This window comes from Hemibagrus wyckioides, linkage group LG23 (assembly GCF_019097595.1).
Source record: "Hemibagrus wyckioides isolate EC202008001 linkage group LG23, SWU_Hwy_1.0, whole genome shotgun sequence".
Classification (NCBI taxonomy): Eukaryota; Metazoa; Chordata; class Actinopteri; order Siluriformes; family Bagridae; genus Hemibagrus; species Hemibagrus wyckioides.
The window spans coordinates 1560514-1587353 of NC_080732.1; the positions used below are offsets into that span (position 1 = coordinate 1560514).

Genomic DNA, 26840 nt, shown 5'->3' on the forward strand with positions numbered 1-26840 from the left:
CTACAACACGGTACAACCCGAGCGGCACTGGCTAACAAACAGAGATTTGTTTAGAAGATTAGCGAGCCGCCGTGCTGCTTACTAACAGCCTCTATTCTCTCTGTTCATCAGGGAAATGGTGAGGAACCAGAACCAGGAAAGGAGAAATGACCCGTTGGTCCATTACGAGCCGAGGAACAGAATGAGATCGACATCGAACTCCTCTCCTGTTTGCTGAAAGTTGAAGGTTTCTCAGTTGCGGAACTCGAGTCTTTACGTGAAGGCGTGAAAAAACAAAACAAAACACAGGCTTGATGGAATTGTAATCTACATTTTCTTCAGATGTTAGTCAAACACATCCAGGTACAAGGATGAGTCCATGCGAGAGCCACGCTGTGTGCGAGAGCCCTCACTCGCAGTTTCAGTGATTCAGCACAGAATCTCATTACGCTCCCTGGAGAGGGTCACCTGACCAAGCGCAGGTCATGTGACCTGGATGACCGACTGAACTCGTGCATCCCTCAGGCATATCCTCACTCCTCCACCCACTTCCCTTTCTTTCTCTTTCTAAAAGGAAGTTGGAGTTTATCCCTGATTGGATTTAACATCAATCAGTCTACTTTTATGCCTTCAAATAAAAATAAAATCGAAATTCCTTACTTTCAATTACTCAAATGATCAATAATCTGAAAAAAAAAAAGAACTGTCCAGGTAAGTTAAAAAAATAAATGAATAAATCAGTAATATGCTTAAGATTCAGCGTAATTATAGAAAATCTCTCTTTTTTTTTAAACAAAATACACTCCAGAAATGTTGACGCCGTTCCGAACTGTTGCGAGATGCGGCTGATAAAAATCGATCTTCACCTGCCTCTCTCTCTTTTCTCTCTCTAGAAGATAATAAGACATAAAAATCACAGCTTTTTATCTTTCTCAGAAAGAAAAGATGAAGTGTAAACTCCTCTGACCCGAAACTATCACAAAACATAAGACGAGTTCCAGCTTCACCTCTGACTGTTACAAACGCTCTGAAACCGGAGACTCCCTCCGTAACTCACCAAGAAACTTTACAGAGAACCATATCAACAATTCCACACGATTTCTAATGCACACTGACACACAAACATGTTCCACAAAATTCATCAACACCTTCTGACCAATCAGAGAGCAGAATTCATCAGCACTGTGGTACAAAAATACTAACAGAACTCAATTAAAGAGTCATAGCAGTTCCTTTTGGACCTCTTTCTCTCCATTCTCTGCACTACAGCAGAAGATTCTTCATTTTTATTGTCTTTTCTTTTTTAATTCGACTTGGACACATGCCACACTGCCCCCTAGTGCACACATTCAGGTCATAAAGAAGAGCAGGAGTATATAAATCAGCCTCGTGGCAGCAAGTTTGAAAAGAGAGATTACTACAAACTCCTCGTTTATTTTCTAAACCAGACTTCCTGTATCGCCGAAGCCCTCGGCCGCCCTTCCTTCTCCGACCTCGGGTTCTTTTCAGTAGACTACGGCGTTAGCTACCGATCGCCGGAGTCAGCTTTTTCATTCAGCTCCATTTATTATCCTGGGGTCACTTCTGTGTTTCTGCTAAGAGAAGCGCCGGACCGCACGCAGGATACAGTCTGAAATGAAGTATGGATTTTTCACAAGCTTCCAAATACCTGGAGCTACAGAGGGAAGTCATGTTGAGTTTATCATGGCTGCTGGGACGGAATCCGTGCTCCAGATATTTACAAGGAAGGAAGATTTTATAGAACAGGACACGAGACTGAAAAATAGCCAAGGTCAGATCACAGTATCAAAATAAAAGGCAAACTGGAATATCCCAGAAAAGTAGGAAAGACTTTGCAAAGCATCATGGGAATTGTACTCATCAGTCCATCCAGGATTTGTGATTATTGCAGACAAAAATGTGGCTTTTTTCCACAAAAAATGAAACTCCTCCCTGAGAGAGACATATGTAATAACTTTTATGAGAGCTGTGCTCATTTAAGAAAAACTGCAAGATCTTCAGAATCTCAGCGTTTGCTTGGATTTTGTGTTCATTTCTGACCATCATCAAATCCTGGAAGTTCTGATTTTTGTGTGGATGAAGACATTTTTAATATAAACACAACCACAATTTCTCCTTTGAAGCATTTCAGGACGAAAACATCACGTCGAGCTCGATTCACCTCCACTCACAGATCACCTCTTACTTTAGCCACACCCCATAATCGATAAATAACCAGTCATAATGGCTGCAAATGCGCTCTGAAATTCTCACAACAACCCAGTAAAAACCACAAGATAAACAAACTTCAAATCTGGAGGCTCTACGCAACCGGCCCCGGACTGCGGAAGTTAATGGATTTCAAAAATCAGATTAAGAATGTAATGGGCAGGTAAGACAGCGCTTACAGGTAATTTAAGGTGGCAGTCGAACACAACGCTACAGGCGCTGTCACGAAAAAGGAGAAAGAATGATAGAAAAAAGTAGTAGATGAATAAACTTAAATAAAGTAATAAATAGAATATATTCTACAGTGTGTGTGTGTGTGTGTGTGTGTGTGTGTGTGTGTGTAAAACACTCTGGAGGAACTGTATAATAACTAGTAAAACTGCCACATGTGCATATTTTACATGATGTACAGCACACAGAGCTCCAGAATAATGAACACGCTGCACTTGACTACAATAGCTGTGTGTGTGTGTGTGTGTGTGTTTTCCAAGAAGTGTAAAGGGCCACACTGTACTTATTAAGGCAACTTATGGTTATTTAAATCAGATCTTCTCTGCATCCAGTTTGAATGTTTTCAGAGCTTGAGGTTCTGCCTGTTCTCCTGATCAGCATCTTTTTTTCCTCTGCAGGAATCGACTCTCACGTCTCGTCTGTATTAAAGCTAATAAAAAGGTTATATTTGTGCAGTAATTGACTCCACACTGTTTATACCACCTCAGAAAAAATTCCATCCATCATTCAGGCCATCAGCAGGAACGCAGGGCTGTGTTTACGCTACGGATAAAGACGAAGGCGTCGATTCATTTCACTTTTAGATGCAGTTGCCAGGGCAACCTGGAATCGATTGATTGCAAACCATGTTTTAGTAACGAAATAAAATTCAAATACAAATTTTATTTATTCACATTGCCGGACTAGTGTACAAATGTCCAGATCATAAAAAGTAGAACAGAAAAATAGAATTTAAATAGAAAAAAAGGAAAAAGTCGAACAGAAAAATAGAATTTAAATAGAAAAAAAGGAAAAAGTAGAACAGTAAAATAGAATTTAAATAGAAAAAAAATCAAATAAAAATAGTTGCAGTAAAAATAGAATTGTGTCTACCATTAATTGGAATAAATATATTTAAAATATAAAAATATTTATATTTTATTATTTTTATGTATATACTGTGTTCTGTTTGAGGAATGCTGAAGAGAAAATATAATCCCTGAGCAGTCTTTTCAGAGAAGGCACTTGATCACTGATAACCATCCCCATTTTTTTTTCCCTGATGTTGGTCATATAATAAGCTGTTCGTCTGTCAGGCTCAGCGTCCTAACGCCTGCACTCAGAGTAGACACAACAAAAAATGAGTTCATGCCCTTACAAGCTGAGATTGGAAGCTCGGCGAAATATCATCCTAAAATGTCACTGGCTAAATGCCAAGCTCGAGACGGAGCAGTTTGTCACGGGCCTGAGCGAGCTACTGGACAACTTTTACACACGTGCATGGATTCTTTCTCTCCTCGGCTGCATTAAAACGTCCGGCCGGTGTCTGGGAGTGCTCAGAGACTGGAGATAAACAAACAGAGACGGTGTGAGGCTGAAAGGTCAGATTAGCAATCAATAACGGAAGCACAGTCTGTCCGGCTCGTGTCCTGAGAGTCGGCCATCTTGTGTGTTTATAATGTAAAGGATGTATCTCTATTCTGAAGTTTGTGCTGTGATTAATGGGAAAGTTTTTAAGTGAGGATTAAAGTCAGACTCGCAATCCTGGGACGATCTGAACAGAGGAGTTTACACGTCTTGGCAGTTGGTAACATGGCATTAATTTTTTCCTACCTTTTAAACTTGCAGGAAGAGAAGTTTAAAATTGCCTTTTTGTGTGTGTGTGTGTGTGTGTGTGTGTGTGTGTGTGTTTAAAAAATCCTGTTTAAAAAAATTTAAAAAAATTTAATTTCATTCTAAATAAAAAAAAATATATAATATAATATAATATGATATGATGTGATGTGAGGGAGAATTGGTGAGGAAATAACTGTAGCTTAATTAATTAATTGATTCATTAATTGTATGACAACAATGACAACAATATAAAGCGTGAGACACCTTCTAACTGCAGTGGTTTGAAGAGGAATAAAATTTCAGGACGGCATCACAACCGGTACGCTAACGTTCTAAAGGTTCTTTCAGAAAAAGGATTAGTCTCAGAAGGGGATTAGTAGCCCCTCTGAAAGAGGGAAAGTGCCACTTTACCTTGTTTGATGTAAGTGGCACTGAGTAACAGAAGGATGAAGCTTTATTAGGACGGATGTGTTGCGTAGACGGCGTGGACGGGACGGGTCGGATCGGACTGGAACGACATCAAAATGCTCTGAGACGAAGCTCCTGAAGGCTGAGTGCCGTCCTGAAGTATCCGTGGCAGCTTGTGTTTTTGCTCGAACGCTGAGGCTGGTCATTAACTGAGGAGCTGAATATATTTTAAGGTGCGTGAGTAGAGAACTCATCAAACTCATGCCATAACGGCCTTCCTCTGAGATCGCTTGTTCTTAGTAGTCCAATTAAATAATACATTACACTGAATTTACATTCACACACCCCTTTCAGTCAGAGCAAGACTTTTTACCCGTATGCTCCAGTCCCTGCAGATCACCTGGGATCTTCACCAGAACGTTCAGAGCTTTCAACTTCTTCTTCTGCCTGAAACTAGAATTTAATCACTTCTACCTTATTCCCATCTGTACGGACGATCCGATCGTAAACACGTGTTAATGCGCTGTCTCCTTTTCATTCATTAAAACAAGCTGGTGATGAGATCTGGCTGCTGAAGAGCTGAACACTAAAAGCCTTTACACTGAAAAACAAGAAAAGAAAGAAAAGAAAGAAATCCATGAGCCGGAGCTTCTAAGAGATGCATGGCTTTAAATGTGTAATGTCTCTGTGTCCCAGTTCATAAAATAACAAGTCCGCTCTGTGATGTAGCGAAGGAGCAGAAATCCAAAACCAGGAATGTTTTTATTCTGGCCCGAAGCGGTCTACCTGCAGGGGTGGAGTGATGGAGTGGAGTCAAATAAATAAATGAATGAATGAATAAATAAATAAATAAATAAATAAATAAATAAATAAATATTTTTAAAAAATAAAATAAATAAACAAATAAATATATTTTTTAAAATAAATAAATAAATATATTTTTCAAAATAATAAATAAGTAAATAAATGTGACGACTGTAAAATATGAATAACACCAACTGCTGTTTTTGATTCTCAGCATCGACACATTTATTATTGAAGTGTATAGAAACGAACATAAATAGAACGCCATTTTTTAATTTTCAAAGATAACGAGTGATTAACATGTTCAGAGTAAATATTCATCATCAGAAACTTTCAAAATTCATAGCTTAAACCTGACATGAAGTTTTATAAGCCCTTATTACTACTTCAGCAGTGTTTATGATCAGAGAGACATGAGGATTCGATGGAAGACAGATCACAATCTGATCTAATTATGGGTTATGTGTTATGTTTAGACAGCTGGGCTACACACACACACACACACACACACACACGATTTAATACCAAAAAATAAAACAGAGGCATGACTCAGTTACACTCGAATCTGATCTGGAAGTTGAATGGTATTTATGTTTTTTTATGATATCATCTGGTTCGAGAAGCAGAACTGAATTCAGCTCCAGTGTCTGATACGGCAAAGAAAAAAAAATCCTGTTTTTGAAAGTTAGAATATCTTAAAAAAAAAATTACAGGAAGACAAATCTGAGATTATTCAACCGATTTCTTGATGCATTTTGTTCTAGCAGCAGATCATTTTTACTTATTTTACACATTTTTTTTTAGAAAAAAGCAAAAATATCTGCCGGTAGAACAAACTTAAAAATATTAACACATGCCTAGTAATAGATTTAAAAATTTCATATTTTAATAGGAGATACATTAGACGAGAATCAAGATATTATCTCTTACATGAGATGTCGCTTTTTTGTTTACTCAAAAACACTGTAGGTGAAAATTAAATACATAAATATTGAAGTTTTCCATGTTTAAATGAAGAAATCATGACCATAGTGATGGATTTTTTACAGTCCATCTGTACTTATATTTCTTTATGACACCCAGAAGAACTCATGGCTGTTTTTGACCCCATCCGGCTTCCACATCCTTTCTCATCATCGTTTCTGTTAATTCTTCTTATTAACTCCTTAATTTTACGACTTACAAAGTTGTGCGTTCCTTCATTAACTTTAAACCCTGGGCTTCAGTCTAAACTCCATGTGTGTACTTCCGATTTAACAGATAGCAAAAACAATTATTGTTTAATATTAAAAATGTGATCAATTATCTTCCAGGACACTTTTTATGAGATATCATGGATACCGTCAGTATTTTTATAGCAAAATCTGAGTTCGAAGCAGATGATTAGATTTTGGAATTTAATACTAAATCTTTTACGTTCCCTCCTTTAGATTGTCCAAACATTTATTTTTTCAGACATTAAAAAATTAAAAGTGGAAAAGTTGTTGTTTTTAAATATAATTCCCCTGATTCACTGACCTTTAGAGAAATAAAAAAACTATTTAAAAAGATTTTTAAAATTTTTTCAGCCTTTGTTAATCCAAAAATTTGTTTAGCAACTAAAAAACAAAAGCAATAAAATTCCAAATATTCCAATCAAAACCCTCAGAGTCCACAAACTGGGAAAAAAAAGGTAATTAGACTAATATGCATAAGTGTTTTTTTTCTACTCCAGCGTTATTGCTTGCTTTCAAGGAGAGCGCTAATTTTGCGAAAGCTTTCTTTCATTAGCAACTGCGCCGGAGCCTTGCGATGGTGGCGATCGAGGGATTTATGATGAAAAAAAACACAAACACGACAGAACTAACAAGAAGAACCCAGTGAGCTGCAGAGATAATAACGACTTCCAACTGTTCGCTCTTGTTTGAGCTGAACCGAACACGACGCTCCTGAAATCAGGGCCCGGCTCGGCTCGGCAGCGGTCCTAATCGGGATCCCACAGAAGGTTTATCTAAGAACGCGGGAGCCGTCGCTCGTCATGAACAGACGTACGTTCTCCTCGTTTAATTTCCATTAACGCTCGGTCCATGCAGGGCGGCGGTTTATTTATGCAAAAACAAATGCGGTGCAGCAGCGAATACAGCAGCTTGTGGGGGGAAAATAATTAGTCAAATGAAGCGTGATGTGAATATTCTTTGCCAAAAATAAACAAGGATGCAGCGGAGATCTGGCAACGCAGACTGGATCTGGGGAGAATAAAAATTTGACGTCAATATACAACAATTTCACGCACTGAAGTAATATTAATGTGCTCGTTCTGGTACGTTCTGGTTTCTATAGCAACAGCTTGTCCACAGGGACTGGTAGGTGTGTGTGTGTGTGTGTGTGTGTTGATATGGTTGGTGAAGGATGGAAGGAGTCTCTAGCATCAGAGTTCGTAACAAGTTTTCTGACATCTTCAGACAAGTGGCTAATGAGCGAAAGAGTGTTTATAGTTGCTCTAATGTCCATCAGAACAGGAACTGACCAGTTCCATGGTATTTAATGTAACAATAAATGGATAAAAATCCCACTATGGAAGTATAAAGAAGCTTAAATCCTTCTATATAAGACTCTGTGAAAATATCTTTGCTTATAAGACTCTGCATGCTCTCTGTATAAAATTTAAAGTGATACCGATAGTGTAAGAAAGACGATACACACACACTCACACACACACACACACACACACTGTGGCAGCAAAATAATCTGTAAAATACACCTGAGTGCTGTGAAGAAAACGATACCTCTGCTGTGATTAGAGTATAAAATGCTATTTTTCTGAGCTCTGGGTAAATAGATTAAGTTTAATTACAATCTCTGCAAACAAACATCTGCAAAAAGAAAAAAAAATCCCATTTAGACAAAAATATGAAGAGTAAACGGAGAAGGATCCGCTTTCAGAAACTGCCTAAAACTAAGCGTGTAATTTAAGCATCCAAAAAAATAAAAAACAAACCAAGCTGATCTCTGTTCCTTAATTGGCTTTTCTGTGCAATCTGATGAGGGACGCGAGAGTTCAGTGGACTGGAAGCTAACAAACACCAGCGCTGCTCAAAATAAGGCTAAAAATAACCACAGCCAATCAAAACCAGCGGAACTCCAACCTGAGGCACTGCTGAGGGGATGGGGAGGTAGAGTCCATGCTGTCGCTCTGAGGTTTCTCCTCAGGTTTCATCTCAGAGTCAGAGTCTGAACAGAGTCAGAGTCAGAGTCTGAACAGAGTCAGAGTCTGAACAGAGTCAGAGTCAGAACAGAATAAAGAGTTAGAGTCAAAACAGAGTCAGAACAGAGTCAGAGTCAGAAAAGAGTCAGACTCAGAACAGAGTCAGAGTCTAAACAGAGTCAGACTCAGAACAGAGTAAAGAGTCAGAGTCAGAACAAAGTCAGAATTATAGTCAGAGTCAGAACTAAGTAGAGTCAGAGTCAGAACAGAGTAAAGAGTCAGAACAAAGTCAGAACAGAGTCAGAATTAGAGTCAGAGTCAGAACAGAGTCAGAGTGTCAGAATAGAGTCAGCGTAGCATGAGATCAACTCTTATAGATTAAACACTGTATTAAACACTCTACTTATACACATCCTGCATAATACTGATCTTCTGTGTGATCTTCTGTGTGATCTTCTGTGTGATCTGTGTGATCTTCTGTGTGATCTGTGTGATCTTCTGTGTGATCTGTGTGATCTTCTGTGTGATCTTCTGTGTGATCTTCTGTGTGATCTGTGTGATCTTCTGTGTGATCTTCTGTGTGATCTGTGTGATCTTCTGTGTGATCTGTGTGATCTTCTGTGTGATCTGTGTGATCTTCTGTGTGATCTGTGTGATCTTCTGTGTGATCTGTGTGATCTTCTGTGTGATCTTCTGTGTGATCTTCTGTGTGATCTGTGTGATCTTCTGTGTGATCTGTGTGATCTTCTGTGTGATCTTCTGTGTGATCTGTGTGATCTTCTGTGTGATCTGTGTGATCTTCTGTGTGATCTTCTGTGTGATCTGTGTGATCTTCTGTGTGATCTGTGTGATCTTCTGTGTGATCTTCTGTGTGATCTTCTGTGTGATCTGTGTGATCTTCTGTGTGATCTGTGTGATCTTCTGTGTGATCTTCTGTGTGATCTTCTGTGTGATCTTCTGTGTGATCTTCTGTGTGATCTGTGTGATCTTCTGTGTGATCTGTGTGATCTTCTGTGTGATCTTCTGTGTGATCTTCTGTGTGATCTGTGTGATCTTCTGTGTGATCTTCTGTGTGATCTGTGTGATCTGTGTGATCTTCTGTGTGATCTGTGTGATCTTCTGTGTGATCTGTGTGATCTTCTGTGTGATCTGTGTGATCTTCTGTGTGATCTTCTGTGTGATCTGTGTGATCTTCTGTGTGATCTGTGTGATCTTCTGTGTGATCTGTGTGATCTGTGTGATCTTCTGTGTGATCTTCTGTGTGATCTGTGTGATCTTCTGTGTGATCTTCTGTGTGATCTGTGTGATCTTCTGTGTGATCTTCTGTGTGATCTGTGTGATCTTCTGTGTGATCTGTGTGATCTTCTGTGTGATCTGTGTGATCTGTGTGATCTTCTGTGTGATCTTCTGTGTGATCTGTGTGATCTGTGTGATCTTCTGTGTGATCTGTGTGATCTTCTGTGTGATCTTCTGTGTGATCTGTGTGATCTTCTGTGTGATCTGTGTGATCTGTGTGATCTTCTGTGTGATCTTCTGTGTGATCTGTGTGATCTTCTGTGTGATCTTCTGTGTGATTTTCTGTGTGATCTGGGGTGGTTTCTATGAATACCTTATCGTTTCCATAGCAACAGCTCATTCACAATCTGCATAAACTGTTAAAATATAATCCATGTTACAGTGATGTTGACTGCATAAGGAGGTGTGTGTGTGTGTGTGTGTGTGTGTGTGTGAGAGAGAGAGATGAGTTGAAGGAGTCTCCAGTGTCAGTGCTGTGTTACAGTCAGAGGTGAAGCTGGAAATGTTACATTTCTGTAGGACAGAGGAGTTTACACTGCTGTGCGGTTTCCATGGAAACATGACAAACTGGGTTGTTTTAATATTTAAACTTTAAAGGAGAGAAGGGTATGTGTGTGTGTGTGTGTGTGTTGTGTTGTGTGTACAGGTGTGTGTATGTGTGTGTGTATGAATAAGTGAGTGTGTGTTCATGTGTTTGTGTGTGTACATGTGTCTGTGTACAGGTGTGTGTGTGCGTGTGTGTGTGTGTGTGTATTATATAAAAGGGAAGTGTTATGTATTTATATATATATAGAATGAACAGGAATAAATAAAGACTCCATTTGTGTAATGTTGCGTTAGACGACATCAGGGAACACGTCAGCAGTCCAATTAAACAAACAAACAAATAAACAAACACGTGTTATGTTTCTTTTGTAAGTCTGACCTCTCTGCAGCGTGGCTCAGCTCGCTCTTGATGGACCGCTGATTCGGGTTAATTGCACCGAGGAGTTTGAGTCATCTTCATCCTCTTCCTGTCCGCTACACGCAGGAGTGACGTGAATACAGACGCACAGGAGCCCTAATCATCATGCAGCGTGTAGCGCACATTTGTCAACTGTCAGCGATGTGTGAAGGCTTGGTCAGCACCCTGTCCACAGTTAACACATCGGGAGACGTGCTCAGAGGTCAGCTGAGGTCACGGTGTCACAGAGACACTCTGGAGAAGACCGCTGCAAGTCTCACACACTGAGCGAGCTTCTGACATCACAGAGGACCAGTGTCTGGACCTTAAACCTTAAACCCCAAACTACTCCACTGTACAGATCCCTGTGAACGAGGCGTTACTATAGCAACCACACCATATTACCTGCAATCGTGTCTTTGTTACCTCCTGGACCAAGAGTCAGAACAGATGTAAAGAGTCAGAGTCAGAGTGAGTCAGAATCAGAGCATCAGAGTCAAAATCAGAGTCAGAGAGCCAGAGTCTGACTAGAGTCAGAGTCAGAACTGAGTCAGAGTCAGAATCACTTGTAACTCACTTTATCACCTCCTGGACCAATCAGATTCCAGATATCTCCAGCACTGGTGTAACATCTGAAATCAGTCTGTAGCACCGAACACACGCAGAGATAAACAGCAAAGTTCAGGAGAATCAGATGAGGAACTCGAGCGAGGAGAACTCGAGGAGAATCGCGCTTTGAAGTAGGAGCGCTAGACGGCTTAATCAGCGTGGGTGAGCAGAGAAGTGAGCAAATTCTCTCTAAATAAAATCTCGGCAACGTGTGATGGGAACGTCGTCTCCCCGCTCGACGGTGCAGAGATGCTGCTCCGTTAGTTTGTTGATCTCCAACTTGATTAATGTCATCTTCAGGGAAAGCTCGAGGACGGCGGCGTAATCATACCGGAACCCGAACTCACAGAGCCGAGAGATGTTCGCTGAAACGCGGAATAAAAATAAGCTGCTGCTGAATTCCTTTAAAGTCATACGCCCTGGGTTTTTTTCCAAGATAATTCAGGTGTTTGAGATCTCTAAGCGATGTGCAGGTATGAAACCCTGGAAACGCTAGGAATGAAAAAATCCTGTCACGTCTCTTCGTCTGTACAGAGAAATAACGCTAACTCATTACGCTAACTCACCTTCAACCTGGGGACTGTGTGATAGATGTTTGGCTTTTATCTGAGTTTTACACCATTTAATTAGCGCCTGAAAGATACAGGGGTTAACAGGGTCAAGGCTCCAGTTTTAACTTTCATGTTAATTAGCGGAAAGAAATAAAAAAATCTTGATCATTTTTATTTAATTATCGAATCTGTCAGTGGCATGAAGAAGCTCAGAGTATGGAGTTCAGAGTATTTTGGTGAACCAGGAAGTTTCCTGAAATTAAAGGAAGGGGCGTGTCTGTTTCCTCTGAATTGGCTCTGAGTTGTTTGCTAAAATTATTCTGCTTCTTTCATTTATTTATTTATTTATTTATTTATTTATTTATTTTTTCTCTTTAGTGAGAATGACGAGCCGAGTCTTTGACTGTAAAAGCCTGTAAATATCCGCATCACGACTGCTTCCTGATCCTCCAGGCCTCCATTTAAACTTCTTGCCTAGTAAACTAGTAAATTCAGCATTCAGTCATAACAACATGATTGTAGAATGAAGAAAACAACATGTCTCTGTTCTGCACTCACTGTCGATCTTGACCTGATCCTGATCCTCATCCTGCTCTGATTCTGGTCCAGGTTTGATCCTGATCCTGGTCTGATCCTGATCCTACACTGATCCTGATCCTGGTTTGATCCTGGTCCAGGTTTGATCCTGATTCTGGTCTGATCCTGATCCTGATCCTGATCTGATTCTGATCTGATTTTGATCCTGATTCTGATCTGATCCTGATCATGATCTGATCCAAAAAAAACAACAAAAAACAAATCTGGGTGGAATTTTATTTAATTATTAAATCCATATATGCCTCGTCCACATGAAGAAGCTCAACTAGAGATGGAGTTCAGAGTATTTTGGTGAACCAGGAAGTTTCCTGAACTTGAAGGAAGGGGTGTGTCATGCGAGGTGTTTGATAAAATTAGTCCAGGGTTTTGTTTCATTCATTTATTTATTTATGTACTTATATATATATATATATTTGGGGTTTTTTCTTTAGCAAGGATGTCAAGCTGAGTCTTAGATGGCTTTTTGACAGCTTGAGGTAGTTAACATAACATCGTCTCTACAGCCCGATCCATCATCCCTAACATTCATTAATCAACAAAGCACACACACACACACACACACACAGCATTCATACTGCAGGGGACACAAAATAATGACATACAGTATCACTACCTTATTAAAGACTGCCTTAAATAGCCTTAAATTTAATCCCTATAATAGCCTGAGAGGCTTCATTCAGCATGAGAGCGTGCCACTTGATGATGCTGATTGGTAAAAAAAAAAAAAAAAAAAAAGGAGGCAAACAAATAAGCAGGAGGTTCCGACAAAATGAGAGAATCTCTTCACGGCGTGATCACAGGCAGAACGGTGAAAAAGAAACCTTTAAAGGTCAGGATGCTTTAAGAATAGGCTCTGTTTTTAGACTGGAATGCTTGCTATTGACATGACATTTTCCACTTCTGAGAGAGAATGCGATTCCGTATCGAATCTCTTCAGGACACCAACAAAAAAAACAAAAAAAAAACAGATTGCTTTTTGTTTAATTGGTTAAATCTGAAAAAAAGAGATGAGTTGAGCTTTAAAAGAAAGTGACATTTAGGGTTTAGAATGTTTATGATGAGTGAAGCATCATGTGGTGCGATTGGTCTTATCGGATTTTTGTTTATTTATAGCTGCTATAACGTAACTAGCTTCACTGAACATTAAGTGTAACTAGAAACTGATAAAAATCCATAATGTGTCATACTTTTAGTAAATACAAGAGGTAATATTGGCAGTAAAACACTTGAGGTGTGGCGGAGTCGGAAAATAATCAATTCTACATTAACTCTGCTTTAAAATCTGACCATCTGACCACATGACATCATTCTGCCCCTCCAGTGACGTGTCCAAGTTCCAGCAAAACATCATTTCTTCACGTATATTAAATTCCTCCAACGTCGTCTTTAACTCTACGACAGTAACTGAAAGAAAACTGTAGAGCCTGTAAACTTCTGCATCACGACTGCTTCCTGCTCCTCCTGGCCTCCACTTAAACTTCTCTCACTCCTCGCATGGAAACACGGCATGCTGGGAGTTTATGTCGGTTATAAACTCAGCAGTCAGTCATAACAGCAGGATTGTAGAACGAGGAAAACAACATGTCTCTGTTCTGCACTCGCTGTCGATCCTAATCCTGTTCTGATCCCAGTCTATGTCTGATCCTGATCCTGCTCTGATCCTGATCCTGGTCTAATCCTGACCATGTTTGGTCCTGATCCTGGTCTGATCCTGATTCTGATCTGATCCTGGTCCAGGTCTGATCCTGATCAAGGTCTGATCCTGGTCCAGGTCTGATCCTGATTCGGTATGATCCTGATCCTGGTCTGATCCTGATCCAGGTCTAATCCTGATCCTGCTCTGATCTTTATTCTGGTCTGATCCTGATCCAGGTCTAATCCAGATCCTGCTCTGATCCTGATTCTGGTCTGATCCTGGTCCAGGTTTGGTCCTGAACCAGGTCTGAACCTGATCTTATCCTGATCCTAATCCAGGTCTGATCCTGATCTGATCTGATCCTGATCCAGATTTGAGCCTGAGCCTGGTCTAACCCTGACCGGTTTTTCTGCAGCTCCACTGCTCCATCACATTTCTCATATTCCTCAAATTTGTGCTGCTGAAATCAATATTTTCAGAGCTTTTAGCAGCTGCTCTGTTTGTTGGAAACCATATTATAATATATCTACAAGAAGAATTAAAAATAAATAAATAAATAAATGTTAGTTCATCACTTCAATTTACAATGCTTTTGCTTGACTCACACCCATAATAATCTCTGTGTATGTCTAATAAAATGCTTTCTGATATAAATATTGTCTTATGAAACATGTATGAGCCACACTCATACATGTGCCACACTTGTGCCACGCTGGTTTGTTAGCTCACTAGCATAAGTAACATTGTACAGAATGTGACTAGCCGCTACTCTCCAGTCAGCTGTCAACTTTCCTCCAGCTGAATCTTTCCCATGATGCCGAGCACGTGAATGATTGCGGCGGAGATTTAATTCAGCGTGACCGTCCAGTTAAAGGAGACGTTAATCATATATTAGCACTAATAACCATCGACCGGTCAAATGCGAGCCTGTAACTAGATCAATGTTTTTGACGAAATGAGGAAAATAATGAGTTTTTTTTTTTTCAAATGAATGAGAAATAATTTTTCCTCCACGAAACTCTGACACATTTTAATAACCGCTTCCGTATCCCTCCGTTTTTTGGGGTTTTTTTTTTTCATTGTTTCTCAGGAGGAGAATTTAAATTATAGCAATGACAATTAAGGAAATGACTCCGGCTCCTATGTGGCACATTTGGGACGAGTCGAGCTCATTTCCTGGCGCCGCTTGCCTCATTTCCCTCCGAAGCATCAACTCGCTGTACAGTAAATATCCCGCAATGATGCTGCTTACGTTCTCTATGAATCTTTAATGCGAGGTGTTAAAGTTTGTTTTCCACTCAGGCGGCAGGTTGAAGTCGTTCGGCGGCTGCATGAAGCAGATTAGGAGGAGGAAAAAAACACGGGATTTGGCGGTGAATTAACGGTCTGTAAAGTCACTTCGGAGAAGGGAAAAAAAAAGAAGTGGAACATTTCAAGCGCTGGAGCTCAAGCCCAAATCGCAGATCGCAGCAGCTGGTGAGTTTGATTACGACCGAAAAAACAAAACCGTATCATATCATATGCTGGTGTCCGTTAATAAATTCAGTAATAACTCTGGCACTGATTTTTATTCTTTTGTTTTTTGTTTTTTTCTAATAAAGCACTAAAGCTAATACAGTGCAGCTCCAAACAGACACAGTTATCACGCAGAATACAAACAAATTCATTCGTAAAAATTTGCATTTACATCTTTTGTTAAAAAACAGATTATGAAAATCCATTTTAAAAGTTTCTCTACACTTCAGGATAAAGAGAGTCACTCGTGCAAAAACTCCGATCGATACGTTTAATAAAAATTGCAAAATTAAAAACATTTTTAATTTGAAATCATTTCAATTACACAGCAATTTGACAAACACTTTGTCATCGTGAAAGCATCACAGAAGAAAAGAATTACACCGATCAGCCTTAACATAATGACCACCTGCCTAATATTGTGTTGTTCCCCCTTTTGCTGAAAAAACAGCCCTGACCCGTCAAGGCATGGACTCTTCTAGATCCCTGAAGGTGTGTTGTGGGATCTGGCACTAAGATGTTCGGACTTGTTTGTCCAACACATCTCACAGTGGCTCGTCTGTTGGATCGGATCACACGGGCCAGCCTTCGATCCCCACGTGCATCAATGAGCCTTGACCGTCCATGACCCTGTCTCCGGTTCCCCACTGTTCCTTCCTTGGACCACTTTTGATAGATACTGACCACTGCAGACCGGGAACACCCCACAAGAGCTGCAGTTTTGGAGATGCTCTGATCCAGTGGTCTAGCCATCACAATTTGGTCCATCATCAAACTCGCTCAAATCCTTACACTTGTTCATTTTTCCTGCTTCTAACATCAACTTTGAGGACAAAATGTTCACCCACTAACAGGTGCCATGATGAGGAGGAATAAAATCAAGGTTTAGAAGAAATCTTCTACCTACCAGACGATCCAAGATCTTCCTCAACCTTGTTAGCCCTGACAGGATGAGACTGTTATTATCACCAGAGGAGCAATATCATAATTGGGGGGTGCCAATACTTTTGGAACTAGGGTTTTGCAGAAAATTTGAAGGATTTGAGTTGGACCTGAGTTCATGTATGTAAATAACTCTCTCAGTAGATCAATCATGACATGGAGTATATACACAAATTCTATAATATTGATGGGAATAAAACACAAACACAGTGAATTTATTTTTATTCCCATTTTGATTTTATTTCTGAGGCAGTGCGAGTCTGTTAGCACGCCTGATTTTTGATAATGAATAGAAGTGTAGCCTAATGACTGCTGCATTTCTAAAGTAAATTATCAGAGCAGCAACAACAAGCCCATTAGTGCAGCCTGGCTGCTCTCCCTGAGCCGAGCAATGCATTCTGGGGGAAAAACCCCACCAGATAAATGTGATGCCTCTGATGATAAATGTGCTGTGATTGAAAAGCAGGAGAGAAGATTTCCTGATTTTTAAAAACGCTTTGTTATCGTTGTCGTTTTTAGATTTGGTTTTAAATGCATAAATACATAAATAAAGGTGAGTTCAGTTTGAGGAGAAGTCCGAGGTCTGGACATGATCGTGAGTAGCAACAAAAATGAGCAAATCACGGCGGAGATTGTTATTCAGGATGAACTCGGATGTAAATCTGATTTTAACAAGAAAAAATATATATTTAAATATTTTTATTTACAATATTTACTAAAGAAAAACGTTAAAAAATGATTGAAGAGAAACTACAAAAACATTAATGTGTGGCTGTGTCTGATTACAATTTTTTTTTTTTTACTTTTTTATTTTATTTATTTATTTTATTTATTTAATATTTTGAACCAAGTACAGACTGTAAACTCATGCTCATTAAAGTTACTAGCTTATTGCTAACCAGAAACATGCTAAGCTCGTATGAGACGCGGCATTAACAGTGAGTGAGAATAGCTTAAAGTTTGGATCCGTAGTTTTTTTTATTTTATTTTTTAAAAAATGATAACGATTTAATTAATTATTAACAAATTATTAAAAGGTGTGTTTGGATGATTTACTTTAACAAAAAAAAGGAAAACAGTCCACAGTGAGTAAAAATCTATAATTTGCTAATTAAAAGAATTAGTGTTAAGAATCAAACTTGTAAATAACAAAGATTTAAGTTTTAAAATTTGTGTTTTTAGGGGAAAAAAGTGAGGCATAGGTAGATTAATTAGATGATGCTGTAGATGATCGTGGAGCTTCTAATGTGAAGACTTTAACATCTTTATGAAATTTTTAACATAGAGAATCGATGCCTGTTCATTTTTATATTTCATTTATTAATTAGCTACTTAGAAATGAATAAACTATTTCAAATAATAAATATATTATTAATAAAATATGTTCTACTCAAAAAGCTCAGCAGCGATGAAAAAGGCAACATTTCAGCTGAGAAGCTAATCCTGTATCACTTCCTAAAAATAAAAAAACACATGAATAAATAATAAATAAAGCAACATCAAGCCATGCATGATTATTATTATTATTATTATTAACAGCTTTGACTCAACAGGCATCTTAATAACTATCATTTTCTCTCTCTCTTCTTTCTTTCAGTTTATTATTATTATTATTTTTTATTTTTTTCCAAAGTAGCAAGCCTTTAATCTAGCGGCGTCGGCACACCGACACGCGGAGCGCGGGTAAACTCATTAGATAATTTTACGAGCGTGCCTCCGTCTGTCTAAACTGATTTATTACCTCTGGGGTTTGTTGCTATATTGGCTGCGTTAGGAATCATTTGATAGTAAGAAGGGCAATTAGTGGCACTTTCTTCAGAGAGAAGATATTCTCCAGTCAATCAGGAGAGGAACGATACTGTGAACGAGTGCAGAGGAAGGAGTGATGTACGTGATCCTGTTTCCTTTATGACAGACAAAAGAGAGAGAGGGGGGCATGAGGAGAGAGAGAGAGAGAGAGAGAGAGAGAGAGAGAGAGAGAGAGAGAAAGGGGGGCATGAGAGAGTGAGACAGAGAGAGAGAGAGGGAGAGAGAGAGAGAGAAAGGGGGGCATGAGAGAGTGAGACAGAGAGAGAGAGGGAGAGAGAGAGAGAGAAAAAGGGGGGCATGAGAGAGTGAGACAGAGAGAGAGAGAGGGAGAGAGAGAGAGAGAGAGAGAGAGAGAGAAAGGGGGGCATGAGAGAGTGAGACAGAGAGAGAGAGAGGGAGAGAGAGAGAGAGAGAGAGAGAAAGGGGGGCATGAGAGAGAGAGAGAGAGACAGAGAGAGAGAGAGACAGAGAGAGAGAGAAAAAAAGGGGGGCATGAGAGAGTGAGACAGAGAGAGAGAGAGGGAGAGAGAGAGAGAGAGAGAAAGGGGGGCATGAGAGAGTGAGACAGAGAGAGAGAGAGAGGGAGAGAGAGAGAGAGAGAGAGAGAGAGAGAGAGAGAAAGGGGGGCATGAGAGAGTGAGACAGAGAGAGAGAGAGAGAGAGAGACTGAGAGAGAAAGAAAATGGGGGTGCATGAGGAGAGAGCGAGTGAGAGTGAGTGAGAGCGAGAGAAAAAGGGGGGGCATGAGGAGAGAGAGAGAGAGAGAGAGAGTGTGCAAACAAGTAGCGATGATGACAAATGATCAAAAAATCACGGCGCATAAATATTTAAGCTCCTGCCCCTGCACTGTTCCGTCATTATTACACTTCATTATGCTTCTTTAGTCATTACGCTTCATCATTATTCATTATAACAGTCACAGTGCTGCTGGAACGCAGGGACGGATATTTAGCTTCGCTTCTCCCAGACTGCTCCATTAGGACCGCTATGAACGTTATGCTCGACGTTAGCGTCCGCTCGTCTTAAACGGCTACATGGAAAATTTTCAACATTTCATTTCCAGGCTAATTTACACCACGTCGCTGCAGAGTCCTCGAATCTGATTGGTTGATTGATTGATTACTATAACAGCAGCTCTGGGATTAATGATGAAGTCACACAGGAATGAAAAAGTGTGTGTAAATGTTGCTATGGTGAAAAGGAGATGTTTATTGATTTAACACTGAGGGAAGGAGTCTCCAGTGTAATAGTCTGAGGAAAAGATGGAACTCTGGAACTCTCCGTAGCTGCTGAAACGTAAACGAGAACAGGAAGTAGCCGTTACCGCAGATGTTCCACAACATGTAACTATAAATGGATAAAAAATGTATGATTGCTGTAGAATGTGAGGAATATAAATATTTGACTACAGGAACAGGAAGTGTAACTCCGCCTCATTAATCCGCCCACATTGTTGATTATTTTCCTGAACCAGCTTGAGGCCCTGCAGTGGAAGGCGTCACGTGTGCTGTCTTGGGGGGGGTGATATGTGCTCCCTCCAGCGCAGGACTGGGTGAGAATAAATATTACAGCGACACAGATCTGCCAAAAAACTCTAGTGATAAAGCTTCAGGCTGAAATAATTAATTCAACAGGGAATAATGAAATCTTTTCCTTTTTTTTTTCCCAAAAACCAAAACCAAAAAAGAGACGAGGCGACATTGTGCCTCGTGTTCATCTTGACACAAACCTCAGCTTTCATCTCTAGCCTCATGGTCCGAGACGAACCGCAACAGACGTCTGAGTGCTCTAACGGCTCCGTCTGATCTCCAGGGCTGCTTTTAGAACACGGTGATGTCCGGTTCTGGATTCTGCTTGGTCAGGAAGCGATGGAGTGATGATCTCTTTATGTAACACATACTCAAATCGCAGGTTTATTTTAATCCTTTTAATGTGTTATGGTTTCCATAGTAACGGCGTGTTCGATGTGGGAAGTTTTGCTGTAAGGATATATTTATGTAACGTTCACGGGAAGGAGTCTCCAGTGCAAGAGCCAAAGCTTGAAGTGTATCTTTTATGATTTTTTCAGTAACGTGTGACCAGCTACATTATTTTTGTTCATGGAGAATTTTTAACGTGGATTTTGTAAATAACGACACAGAGAGTTTCGCATGTTTAAAGAATCTCATATTTTAATTGCGTTATTATTTACAATACTATTTCTTATTCTCCAAACAGACGAGTTTGTAGCCGTGTTACTGCCGTCGTTTCTTAAAGATTGACACCTGATGTATAATTCCAGCTCCCTGCTCTATTGAATAATGTTCCTACTGCAGGTGGAATCCTCCCCCGTCTCTCAGCCTTCATCCTGAACATCCACAAAGTCCCGTAAACACCACGACCGAATAATCAGATCCTGCCCCAGATGCTTTCCCCGGAGTTCCAGATCATGGTGAATTGAGAAACTTCACCAATTACGAATTCGTGGCTCGGCTCCGAGTCTCCAGGCTGAATTTCCAAACATCACGGTGCGATTAGAGCGGACGTCAGGAAGAGGTCTGTTCTTCTCATTAGCAGGTGACGAAGTGCAGGATCACGTTCGCTGTGCATCACTTAGTGGAGAAAATTAGCCAAACATCACAGGGATGAAAGATAAAGACGGAAGACGAGCTATGGCATGGTCTCACGCTCTGAGCTCGGATTTATTCTCCTCTACATTTTCCACTGATATGAGGTGGATTTCCTGATAATAAGCACATCTGTAGTAGCTATATATAGCTTCAAAAGCTTGCTAGCTATACACAAATTTAATTGGCATGAAAATCAGTTCTAGCTGATATGTACTAATTTATTTCCGAACTTTGTTTATCTTCCACATTTAACAAGGGCTCATATATGATAGGATGAGTTTCTTTTCCAAATTTTTCCGACAGGTAGGAACGTCAGACCTCCGAGGAGGCGTTCAAGCCTACAGTTCTGATGTATCACCTCGCCACGTCTCGTATAAACTGTGTCGAATTGAGACTAGATTTGAGCCCGAGAACATGGAAAAGCTTCTGAATTAGTAAAGCTGGAGATTTGTGTTACAAAACATCACACCACACACACGCACACACACACACCCACACACACACACACACACACGCACACACACACACCCACACACACACACACACACACCTCCGGTGCTGCCTCCTGAAGATTGTACACACTGATGTCTTCCCTCATTACACTTCCTGTTTAATGATCCAGCAGCGACACGACTCGTGAGGAAACGGTCCCCAGAAAACACACGCCTTAATGTTCACACGGTGTGTGTGTGTGTGTGTTGCATAATGTAAACACAACTCCATGTTTAAAATGATGATGGTGTTTAACGTGATATGACTGTGTGGAAAAAAAAAACGTCCATCAGGCATCTTGGGGTTGAGCTTCGCATAAAAAAATAATAAAATAAAAATAAATGATTTCCTGCCGGTGTTGTGAGTGACGCGGCGGCTCTGAGCGAGGAGGTGAAGAGGATGACAACTGTGAAACAGCTCTCTTAGAGAATTGTGTGTGAGAGACTGGTGCATTTGCACTCGTCCTTCTCTCTCTCTCTCTCTCTCTCTCTCTCGTTGCCTCTCTTTCTGTCAGAGATGTTCCTCCCCTGAGCACCACAGATGCACACACACACACACACACACACAGTGCACAGCTGACAATAAGAAGCAGCAGGAGGTGGATGAAAATAAAAAGCGAGAGCAGGAATTCCTCCACCAACAGAGTCGTCATGCAGCATCAGGATTTTCTTCTCTATCTGGTGATTTCTTTAGATTTCTCACGTTGGTGTTGATTAGTTTTCTCTAACAGCAGCTCTGATATGCGTGCAGCTACAAATCACATGATTATATTAACGTCAATGCGCTCGTTCTGATATGGTATTGTTTCTATAGCAACAAGTTATGAATTATAAAAGAAGTGTGTACTTATTGATAAATAGATTTCTCTAAGGAGATGGAAGGAGTCTCACATTTCTCACTAACGTGACTAGCCACGTTCTGTTTTGTTTTGTTTCGTTGATACTGAAAAGAAAAGCGAGAGAAATGTTTATCTGGTTAAAGATAACAATTAAGGGGAAAAATTCATCTTCAATCAATAAAAACCTTGTGTAATATATGAGGAACCAAACACTACAGTATGTGCTTTTAATGACTTCTGTGTTGATTACTTTCCCATCACCTAATGTGATGCAAACCGTCTAAAGAACCTAGGGACACCTTAAGGACACCAAAATAGACCTGGGGACACCTTAGGGACAATAAAAACACACCTGGGGACACCTTAAGGACATCAAAATTAACCTGGAAAACCTTAAGGACATCAAAATAGACCTTTGGACACCTTAAGTACAATAAAAGTAGCCCTGGGGACACCTTAAGGATATCAAAATAGACCTGGGGACACCTTAAGGACATCAAAATAGACCTGGGGACACCTTAAGGGCACAAAAACAACCTGAGGACATCTTAAGGACAATAAAACAAACCTGGGGACACCTTAATGACACCAAAACAGACCTAGGGACACCTTAAGGACACTAAAACAGACCTGGGGACACCTTAAGGACATCAAAATAGACCTAGGGACACCTTAATGACACCAAAACAGACCTGGGGACACCTTAAGGACACAAATACAACCTGAGGACACCTAAAGGACAATATAACAAACCTGGGGACACCTTAAGGACATCAAAATAGAGCCGAGGACATCTTAAGGACACCAAAACAGACCTGGGGACATCTTAAGGACACCAACAGAGACCTGGGGACACCTTGAGCACCCAAAAACAGACCTTTACACGTCAAACCAATAAACAGCAGGAGCAAAGTCCTTCATTTTTACTTTTTAAATGTGTTTACAGCAGAATCAGTTAGCTAACTGTTTTTTTGCTAACACTGCTAGCTATTGTATTAAGCTAGCTTCTTACTAAGCAACTTACTAGTTGCTGTTGATGCAATTTCAGTCCAATCTGTAGCACGGACGCTTGGCATTAAAGCAACTTTTATGAGCTTTCTAGAAGACGATAGAATGTTTTCTTCATCATTTCACACGTCGAATGTACAAAACTCTAAGAACATAGCATTAAACTGAGGCTAAACTGCATCGAACGCAAATATATAGAGACCCACTGAGGCAGGAATCATGCTGCCCTGGAGACAGAGTGGATAACGGGGTTGCCAGATTGGGATAGTTTAAAATAACCCAGACATTGTGACTTTCATTGTGTTTAGAATGAATTCTATACAGATTTGTATAGATAAATAAGAAAAATTGTAAACAATGGAAGCAGGAAAGAGAAATTATGCTAGGTGAAGGTCTTTTAGGTGCATTTGGGTTGGTAAATTAGCCGAATTCTGTAATCGCTGGTGAATGTATACAATCTAATCTAAAATACAGCTGAAGAATGCACGCTGGATACCTGCAATTTCTCGACTCTCACCTGCCTATTAAATTAAAATTTATAAAGGATACATCACCTCTGAACCTCGGTTTGAGTCTTCTCTGTTTTTAACGTCGTCCTCCGACACCAAAATCTACAGAACCTACAGAACCGAGCCACTAAAGAGCAGCGTATGAATATTAAAGACAATTCCGGCTAGCGGTTAGAAGACTGTCAGCGAAGACACAATTAGATTGATGCTGCTAGCACTCGATTTAATTAAACCTAACTTACAGCGTGTTTTAAATCGTATGGAAGCCAGCGGTGGAACAGGGGAACGTTTCTCCGTCGGTCACGAACCTGCAAGATTAATTATAATGTTAGCATTAACGTTTCTTTGAGGTGAATAAACATCATCAGCGTGTACAAGGGTTATAACGACAGCATTTACACCACAGAATACTCGAATCTGATTGGCTGCAAGGGGTTTGTGATCAGCTCTGAGATGGGGAAGTGACTGACAGCTGAGACGCTTAAGATGTCGGAGCAAAAGGTCGCTTTCGTACTATTTATTTATTTTTTTTGCTTAAAACGTCAACAGGATTTCTGACTGCTCTGACAAGCTGATAAAAAAAAAATCCGGAAAACATCCACCCACAGCCTCCAAATGACACGCCCATCCATGTCTGCTGTCAATTAACCATCACACATCCTCCAGATTTCCACACAGTGCATCATGTGAGTCTGTTTTTTCTTAATAATGTAGTTACGAGGCTTGTCTTCTAGTGTTCGGAAATCTGTCATGTGGTTCACGCCTGCAGCTACACACACACACACACACACACACACACACACTATCCTGATTCATCTGGTTCTAATGGATTTGAAGAGCGAATATACCGACAACACTGAGACCAGCTGCTCCTCGTTTGCCTTGAAGCCTGAGAAAAACCAAAACAAACGTATGGTGGTTTTTATCTCTCACAGCTCAGGTGCTACGTTACTGTATAAAGAACCTTCAACATTCACGGCTTGGCCCCAAAGATGACGTCATTCTGCAGGAGAAGAACACACACACACACACTTTCCGTTTGGTCCCACTCATCCCTAATGAACCCAATTAGAGTGGAAACGAGGCGAGCGGTGTCTCCTTCTCATCGATTTGAAAAGTGATGGATAGAAAAAGGTCCACGTGGGCAGAGATAAAGAAATGACATCAGGGTCTCGTCTGGCATTCGTTATCAGCTGACAGCTGAGTCACGGGGGGTTTTTTTGGAGCTCACGGGTGGTTGACTGGCAGCACCAGAATAGCGAGATATGACCGCAGACCTCACACAGCTAGCATAATATAGAACACTGGATTAGCGCTTTTATTAATAGATAGTCCCGAAGACGCAGGAATCCAGAGGGAGCCTGACGTGACAGTGTGGAGGAAAAAGTTTCAGAAGAAATCTTAAGAGGAACCAGGCGTTTTTGGGGGACACTCGGATACTAGGATACAGCATCCACGTGAGATTTGACCTTAAATCAGATCATTTGTACGGTATAAAGTATAGTCGTCTACACTGTCGGGAATGAGTCGAACAAGATTTGGAATCGGAAGTCAGTCAGAGGCGTCTGATCTCTTCAAACTGGACATTTCACATTTTTCATGCCATGCCAAGACACACCAAAACAAAATCATTCACTTTTATTCGTACATGAAATCTTTTTTCGCCTCCTTCTCCCCGCCCACTTTACCTCGCCATCGGGTAACAACCCTTCCTGTCGGTGTAATTCAGGACGTCTCATGTGGTGAGACTGCATGCTTATAGATTTCACACCTCAGGTAACATCCCAGCAGAGCAAACCTTCATAATCATAATCCCAGGATGTGTCTGTAACCTGGTGTCAATTTTAAATGAGCCTAAGCGGGGAGACAGATACAAACAGACCTCGGGACACCTTTAGGACACCAAAACAGACCTGGGGACACCTTTAGGACACCAAAACAGACCTGGGGACACCTTAAGGACATCAAAATAGACCTAGGGACACCATAAGGATAATAAAACAGACCTGGGGACACCTTAAGGACACAAAAATAGACTTACCAAACAAATCCATCCACTTTCATTCCTACATGAAATCTTCTCCACCCTTTCACCTCCTTCTCCCCGCCCACTTTACATCGCTATCGGTAACCTCCCCTCCTGTCAGTGTAATTCGGGACGTCTCATGTGGTAACATCAGGTAACATCCCAGCAGCACCAACCTTCATAATCGTAATCCCAGGATGAGTCTGTACCTGGTGTCTCTAAGCAAGGAGATATAGTTACACTTATAAAGCAGTCTTTGATGTCAAATTTTACAAATAAAGATGATGTTAAAGTCATTTCTAATTCTATTAAGCACTTCTACTGTGTTGAATCCGTGAGCAGTAACCCAACGTAGGATGACTGGAAGAATAACGAAGCAGGAAACCCTGAGAAGGTGTTGAAGACTCTATCAGCTGTGTGTGAAGGTTTCTACAGCCGTGTGGTAAGAGAACGCTAACTTTTTGCCCACACACACACAGACACACACACACAGACACACACACACACACCCGCCGCTCTGGGAAGCCACTCGGATCGATTCAGTGCCTATTACAGCGCACTCCATAACCCGGCAAACGGAGGCCAAGAAATGGAGGATGATGAGGTTGTTTCAAAAAGGAAAATGGAACAATTTGTCCTCCCTTAAGCGGCCGTGAAGGCAGGCAGGCTGATTATACGACTATTCACTCTTTTAACTTGCTCAATTGTAGGTCAGTGCAGCACGGAGGCTGGAGATGGACACGAAAGCTCAGCATTCTGCTGGAAAATGGAACGTGTCATGTGACGTCTTGCCTCCTGAAGTTTGTTAGGGTTGGAATTGAGACACGATTTTATATTTCACCTGCAATGAAATTAGATCTGTGTGTGTGTGTGTGTGTGTGATATGACATCATCTACAGATCTTCTTCAACGGATTGTACGACAAACCTTTTCATGGATAAATCTACATAGATATAGATACAGTGTCATGGTCGTGTTGGAATTATACACCAATCATTCATAACATTATGACCACCTGCCTAATATTGT

General features: G+C 40.5%; 1 protein-coding gene across 4 annotated transcripts in view; it reads right to left on the minus strand.

The window, feature by feature from the left end:
• The window catches only part of ctnnd2a (catenin (cadherin-associated protein), delta 2a), a 298449-nt gene that overhangs the window by 209764 nt on the left and 61845 nt on the right, over positions 1–26840 (minus strand). Inside the window, exon 2 of one of the 4 annotated variants that reach the window (XM_058376508.1) lies at positions 4918–5044. The exons of the other annotated variants lie outside the window; for them this stretch is intronic. The gene's annotated coding sequence lies outside the window, so the exon portion shown is untranslated. The remainder of the gene's footprint in view (positions 1–4917; positions 5045–26840) is intronic. 4 annotated transcript variants of the gene reach the window in all.